Source organism: Acanthisitta chloris, unplaced genomic scaffold (genome assembly GCF_000695815.1).
Source record: "Acanthisitta chloris isolate BGI_N310 unplaced genomic scaffold, ASM69581v1 scaffold2985, whole genome shotgun sequence".
Taxonomy (NCBI): domain Eukaryota; kingdom Metazoa; phylum Chordata; class Aves; order Passeriformes; family Acanthisittidae; genus Acanthisitta; species Acanthisitta chloris.
In genome coordinates, this window is record NW_008674149.1 from 31244 (window position 1) to 39281 (window position 8038).

Below are 8038 nucleotides of genomic sequence, written 5' to 3' on the forward strand. Positions count from 1 at the left end.
AACATTTCCCAGAACTTAGTTACCCTCTGTGTAATTATTCCAAAGAATTATCCTTCCAAAACTAGAAGAAAAAAACATGTAATTACAACTGCCATATTAACATACTTAATGTCTGCCTAATGTCTGAGCATCAAGTCAGAGGCTGTATTTTCAAGTGATACACACACTGTAAGCAAAATGAATTGGGCCATGCAATGTCTTAGAACAAAGATGCTAAGTATATGAACTCTTCATCATTTTTGCCATGATTGGCCATGGAACTTGTAGAGAAACTGAGGAAAGTTAGGTTTCATTCTAATGACTCTTTCTCTACCCTCTTTCTCCTTTACATATTGATCTGGCTATTTTGTAAAGCACAGCAATCTCAGCTCATCTCTCCATGAGGTCCTGCCCTGCCTTTTGCTGGCCTTGCACATTTTCTGTCCCCTGCACCGTGCACTTCCAGCACACCCTACAGCACACAGAAGCTCCTGTGCCCATAGCTTCGACCTCTGCTGACTGTTGCAGTGCAATGGCTCAGCACAGGGCCAGGCACGGGCCAAAAGTGCCACAGGGAAGGGGCTGAGGTGCATCAGTGACCCACACTCCACAGAGGGACAGTAGTGATGCTGAAGAGGATGGGTGTGCCTGAGTCTTGTGCTGTGTGGCTAGGGTTGTCAGTCTTGTTTCTCAATTCCTTATGGAAGAATTTGCTTTTTAATTGGAGTGAGTGTTGCACCCACCAGACTTGAACGGTTGTGGCAAATGGGGAGCAGGAGACGGATCAGGCCAGGGGTGTATGTATCAGAAACAGCAGCGGAAGAAGAGATGCTGTTGAAAGCCCTAGAGATGCATTTTGTTGAAGGGATTAGTTAACTAGAAACACTAGAGCCCTAGGTAAAGTCAGGTTGCATAAAATGTGTATCATTTTTTCAGTTGTTTCTGTTGTTTTGTTTTTTAAATATAACACCGGGTTGAACTCCCCCTTTTTTCCCAGATAACTTTGTTTTGTCCTTTAGTAGCTGGTTGGATTCCACTTATTTAAAAAATGAGTTTTCGGATTGCTCGGCCTGATTAAATCTTGCTGGACTTTTGCTCACAAGGAGCTGTGAGAGCTGGAGTGAGTGGAAATGAAGGCAGCACATTCATATCCATGGCAGAAAATGTAGCTTGCAGCACAGTGCTACATTTCTGTGATGCGACATGTTCATGTGCATCAAATGTGCCATTTTTACAGCATGTATTAGATGTGAAATTGTGACTGGTGTTAGAGCAGTGCCAGAATTCCTGCCAATGTGCCATGTAATTTTATTTTAAGAATGAAAGTTCTTGAATGAGAACCGTGTATTTTCAGCAAATTTATTCCATTTGTCTAGGGTCAGCTATGCCCAGAGGTCATTGCCCTCTTTTTGTTTGATTTCTTCCTTACATGACATTTGATTTCATCTCAGAATATGAGCAGAGAAACCTGCAGCCCTAAAATCATGTACAGTGCATGAGAACATCCCTTTTGAGTGTGGGGTGATCCACACCTTCAGCCAATGTTGACTGAAGTCACTGGAGCTGTATTAGCATAGGTAAGCAGAGGAAGAGCCTAACCCAGGGTCAACAGCACAATTGGCCACCAGCTGTGAAATAATCCTTCCTGAGAGCAGAGTGTGAGTTGGGTTGAAACCCTAAACTTTGGTTTAGGGGTTACAGCAGTGTGGCAGGCTAATAGTTGGACTTGATGATCTTAGAGGTCTCCTCCAACTCTGATTCTATGATTCATGCCAAAAACCATGGAACTGTCTATAGTGCGGACCTGGGCCAGGGGTGTGTATTAACATAGGGATTAGTCTCAGAGCGTGGTAAGTAGGTTGTGGATGCCTGACTTGAGACATTGTGAAGGGACCTGTTTTGACACAAAAGTGAGAGATTTCAGAGGAATTGGCTCCTTAGAGTCACGTTATGCTGTGCCAAGACAAATGCCTGTCTGTTTGAAAACACAGGCATGGCTTTGATCCTCCTGCCTCAGAACAAGGTGGTTAATGCCAGGGGCACACTGACACTGAAGGAAAGGAGAATCATGATAGCCATCAGACTCCCAAGGGCCTCCACCAGCTGCCACCACATGCTGCAGCAGGGACCAGGTCAGGCAGCAGAGGAGCAGCAATGAGTCACTCCTTTGGCTAATTGGGGTCTGTCAAGTTCAAGTACAAGATGGGATCACTGGGGACAAACAGTGGCAACACACAGATGAGCTCAGCAAAAATAAGAGCAAAGGGATTTCAGTATGTACCTCTGAAGTGTTTCTCATGTCTCATTATGTTCACCTAAGTTCATATCTCTAAAAATAAAATGGAAAAAAAAGAATTGCACAAATATAACATGATTTCAGGAAATTATTTTATTGTAATTATAGCTAATCCAATTAAAGGTGATTTGTAATGACTGCAAATTAGTTACAGAAATACTGGGTTTAATGAGTGGATTACTGTTTGTTTTGATAAAAGAGAAAATGCAAATACCAAGCTAGACTATTTTGTTCACTTAGATCATGCTGAGCTCAATACTGCTGGATTTACAGCTCCATTTGTTTCCACAACAAGGGAGAGCATAGTCCCAGCTGAACACATTGAGACAAATACCAGGTTCTTTTCCTTTCAAAGACATTGGTATCTGTGTGACAGGGTCAGACTTTGGTGATTTTTGTATAATGGAAATCAGATGCGATGTCTGAGGTCAGAACTTGGTGTGATGCATTGGGAAGTAGAGAAGTATCTCTTTTTTTAATAGGTTTTTATCTGATTTTCAGTATAAGCTTTCTAGCTTATATATAGTCTGCTGCTTGACAAGATGCTTCCACGTGCACACAAGATAATACACCACACCCCTGTTCCCTCATTCAACAATAAGCTGAATCATTGCTGACTTGGCTGATCCTGTTGTGACCACATCCTGCAGCTGGGAGGATACATGAAGGGGAGGAAATAAAGAGGTGTCACCACTCACTGTCCATGTGCTCTCTTGCATGTGACTTGGACTCGCTTCATCCTCAAAGTCTTTGAAGCTCTTTAAGTCTTGATGATGCAGTGCTATTAGCAGAGTTTTTCCAAGCAGCTAACTCTTTGGTTTTGTTATCGGAGGTGATTGACTAAGTAAATGGAAATGAACTTCCTTCCCGGCAGCTCTTGCAGCAAATTAGCAATGGAACAAACACTGGTTCCTAAGGAAGTCAGAAACTTCTGAGCAACCTGTAATCAAGGTTCTCCTAATGTTGTGTTTTAAGTAGACCCATTATCATACCAATGTCTTCCTGAAAGCATTTAGACTTCATTACCCCATTAGAGAAATTAACATATTTTAGCTGATAAGCTTCTGGTGCATTCAAAAACTTGCAATAATGTTGGGCATTGAAGTTACTCTAAAACATGCTTTCATTAAAGGGGGCTTGTGCCACATAGGAAATATATAAATAGAAAAAAACATAATTAAAATGCTACATTATCTTGTTCTAAACTTAGTGTGTCTTGAAATTTAAATATACAGCACTATCTTTAGAATTTTCCAGCAGAATGTTTCCAGTTTTATTAGCATAGCAGGAAAGAAACTGGTTTTGGTTTGATAGGCTTTTGTTTGGTTGGGTTTTTTTGTTGTTGTGTTGGGTTTGGGTTTTCTCTTTCAAAAAAGAACTGAATTTCAAATATGACTGTAAGAACTGTCTTTTTAATTAAAAAGTTGGAATAATTCTTTTTAAACCGGTCACTGATTCTAAGAGGTAACTGATCACCATTGTGGTATTCAGAGCAGAGATTTCCCAGGAGCATATCAGGAAGAAATGACAAGGAGGATCAGCAGGGTCAATGCAGAGCCAGTGTAAGCGTTATGTGTAATTGCAAAGTCAACAGAGAAGAGCCAGTTTAGGCCAGAATTTGATCTTGAACAAAAATGAAGAATAACAGAGTCCATAAATATGGATGTAAGGAGACCTCCTTTTTTGCTTTTTGCAAAAATAGCCAAAATTCAGATTTCTGAGTGCTTTCATGGTCAGAAGAATGTATAAAGCTGGTACCTGTGGTTTGGATTCACAGCAGCTCTCTCCTCCAAAGGTCCTTAATGCTCTAAGTACAGCATGATTTCTAGTACAGCCTTTCCATCAGTGGGAGCTCTGGCTGGGGCATCTCATGTGAATGAATCTGCTGATTCTCATGAGGCTTGTAGGGAATTAGTATTCCTTTAAAATCTGATCCAAAAGTTGTGGGAGTCATGCAGAGACTGAAGGAAAGAGAAAATCAAAAAGTTATTGTGCTTCTCTAACAGTGATAGAAGTGGCATGTGATGTCCAGAGGGCAGATGGAACTATGGAAGAGCTCAAACATTTTTATATTTGTAGGTATTTGTGGTGCAGGGCTGCCCCACTCTGTTCCAAATCTAATGCAATACCTTGCTATAATGGAATTGTGAAAGCTCAAGCTGCAGCCCATATGGAGAGTACTGCATGGGCCCTGGGGTAAAAGGGAAAGCATCCAAGAAGAGGGGATCAATACAGACACTTGATTAGCAAAAGGGTGATGCAGAGTGTAAGGCTGTATCATTGGACAACTTCTGGTTGTAATTACTGCCACCTCTTCCAGGTCGTTTCATGCAAAGGGAGACATACGTTTTGCCTTTTGAAATAGTCTGTAAGTGTTTAAAATCTAAAAAAACCCAACTAAAACAAAAAAAAAGCCCACCTTCATTCCTGGTTCATGCACAGAAATCTTGGACCCATTATTCTTTGCTCATTTCCCTAAAAGCAGATATTGTTCTGCTTTTTAAAAGGGACTGCAACTGGCAGAGGGAGGCATAAAACACTCTTCTGTCTGTGTGGGGCACTGAGAAGTCTTACACGTGCAGGTGCTCATGCTACCTAATGGACCCTTGCTAATTGGCTGCCTTATTAGTCAATAAATGACCTTCTGTATACTTCAAGAGAATTATAACTTGATTGATTGTAGTAATGTTGTGTGTTTGTTTGTTTCTGCTGATAGGGAACACCCCACAAGTGTGGTCAGAGGCAATCTAGATGCCATTCCCTGGGCACAGCTCTGATATATTGGCCAAGCTCAACACAAAAGTAGCAAGTTCCCATTCATCAGACTGAGCTTCAAAAGCATGGCAGGGGGAGAGGGTTGTCTCTGCACTAATGATCTAATACACACTGTTTGTATCAAAACTGTCATAGCAAGGACACTGGTGGGAGTCAGAATGCAGTCAGCTCAAAGCTGTGCTTCTGGCATTAGCTGGCACGTTTGCAAAATACATCCTCAAAAATGTAATTATACCAAATGCACAGAGGTCTTGTAAAAAATGTGTCAAGTTGGGTGTTTATTCTGAGGGCAAACCAACTCTCACATGCCTCTCTGTGCTGAAATGTGATCATGTGTGGGTGTCTAATGATATATATGCATACACGCATAGGTATCTGCAGATTATATACAGACAGAGCATGTACAGCAGTGTCTGGAGGCATATTTATGTATTTGCTCTCTCACAGATGCAGCAAAGGGATGATTAAATGCTAAGGATGGTAAATTTTCAGAATAATTTTGTGAGGTCAATCTGTAATTTTCTGATACTGATTGTCTGATTCTGTGATACTGTATCTTACATAAAAGTTAGCATGTGGCTTAGGCCTAAATCCTGTCTTCCTGCTGTGCTCCAAAGCTTTGGTAAATTCTGTATTTCAAGTGGGGTTTTGAGGTCATGGGAGCCACCTCACAGATGCACTGCCACTGTGTTACCTGTGCTAGGTAGGTCAGTGGGTGGTAGGGGGACATCTCCCACCCACACTGGGCACAGGACACCTGGGAACATCCCAGGCTGGAGCAAAGACTCAGGTACAAGTAGTACAGGGACCAGGGAGTGCTTCCAAATGCTGCCTTTGGCCTCTCCATGCTCGACTTTTAGCACAGCATTTGACTTTGATGGCCTCTGCGAAATTTATAGACGTGGTTACGGCAGGAAGCTCTGCTCTGAAAATGCTTACGGGCTCCACAGTGGAGACAAGCAAGCGGGCAAGGAAAAAGTAGTAGCTCTCCTTCCATTTTACTGCTAAAGAAGTGAGATGCAAGAGATTAATGGATGTGCCCAAGGTCATATTGGAAATCTGCAACGGAGCCAGGCGCTGAATCCAGATACTCTGCATCCCCGCGCAGTCCTGTAGCCATATTTTTTCCTGCTAGTATTTAAAAGAAATACTGTTCCTGAAGAGTGAAACAAATCAGAAAAATAAGCTGGGAGAGTGTGAATAAGAAAAGGTCATTTATCCTGTTTCATCACTTTGTTGTCCAAAGATCTAATTACTTTGGGAATTACCTCAATGGCTTTCAATCAGTGCCTGTCTATCTTAGGTCCTTCCACACACCTCACCTTGTCAGTTTAAGATGCTTTGTAAAGACTTTTTTCCCCCTCTTAATTAAAAAATAATGCTCCTGGCCAGCCCTTCTGCACGTGTTTTTCAAACCTATGCATGAGGCTGAATACCTGTAGAACCAAGGACTTGTACTCCTGCCTCCTGATGATTGCCGTGTAAGAAGCAATGCACTTTTACCTGTAATATACCAGAGCTTTCCACAGATTGGAGATGACTTATAAATTACACCGTGCAACTCCTTCACCTGCAATTGGAAAGTAATCACCAGGGTGCTGGGAGGTGTGGGCCATTTAAGAGCACAGAATTTCTACCCTGCGCAGTCCCTCACAGCACATTTTAAAATCGGGAATGACTCTAAATCAGCTTGTTTTAAAATAACATGTTTCAGTTCTGTTATTGCCTTTCAGTTTCAGGTGCATTTGTATTTTTGAGGGTGCATTTATATTTTTCAAGTTTTTCTCTATGCAGCCATAGAGTTGAGCAAGACTCCCCCTCAGTCCTTCCCCCACCTGCTCCATGAAATTACTTGTGTGTTTTCTTGCTTCCAGCACCCAAGCCTGCACAAAACAAGGGGTTATCATACACATCGCAGCAGAACCATGACAATAAACAGTTCTCTGTGTATGGCAGGTTATGCAGGCAGCTGACCTGGAAGAAATAGAAAATCAAAAAGAATGTGCTCATTCTCAGCACTCGCAGCCTGAAAATACTTGGGATCATTCCCCAAGAGGTCTTCCCCCTCCTCAACTTTGTAACTCTTCCAATTATTTTTTTATGCTGACCCAGATTCTGGATGACTGATTTTGGGTAGGACCATGTGCATATCCCTGTGTTCTCAGGAAAAGCTTTTCCTGTCCTGTCTCCTGACTCACACTGATCTCTGCAAGGAGAAAATTGTTGCCTATTCCAATGCCAGAGATACTGGGGTTTCATGGAAAGGCCAATTCTTAGACCAAACAGTTTAATTCTTTCCACTATACCTCACAAATCTCAAACCACATTTTGCTTTGCCAGCTGTTAATGCCAAGTGAGGTCCTTTAGCAGCAGGCACAGCTGCTGGCACATGGCTGGTGAGGCTGGCTCGCCCTCGTGGCGTGGGGGATTCATACACTGGAGCCCAGGAGCTCTGGTCAGGGACACAGTCTGCATTTTGCAAGACAAGCAAGTACAGAGAAGAACAAGTCTTTGCCCCCAAGAAGTTTTCAATCTAAGTAGGCCAAATCTCAGTTAATGGCTTGAAAATAATTTTTAAAAAGCCATAATTAGGTTAGATTGTACCTTAGCCTGCTTTCTTTCCCCCTTCTATGAATGGAGTCAGTGACCTAAAAGCTTTGTGCCTGACTCCATCCCTTTGTTTCTATAATTAACACAGTTTATTTAGTATTTTCCTTACTGCTGAGAGGTACAAAAGATTTTTCCCCCCGTTAGATGCAATTTGTATGATGCCATATTTATTTAGAATTAATGACAATAACCATGTCCATTCTAGGCCCCTATGCAATTATTCAATGTTCCTCAAATTCTGCATGCATTAATGAGATCACTTGGGTGGCAGAACACAAGAGTGAAACTGCCTAATTTCACAGCTTTCTCAGAAATGTACCCTCAGTTTGTCTTTTCTCCTTCCTCCTCTTTCTGTCTTCTCTTGCTTCTTGCCTGTGC

General features: G+C 42.0%; 1 protein-coding gene across 1 annotated transcript in view; it reads left to right on the top strand.

Annotated features, from left to right (window-relative positions):
* Positions 1-8038, top strand: part of TMEFF2 (transmembrane protein with EGF-like and two follistatin-like domains 2) — a gene marked incomplete at its 5' end in the record, with an annotated part of 132053 nt that overhangs the window by 30187 nt on the left and 93828 nt on the right. The window lies entirely within an intron of this gene.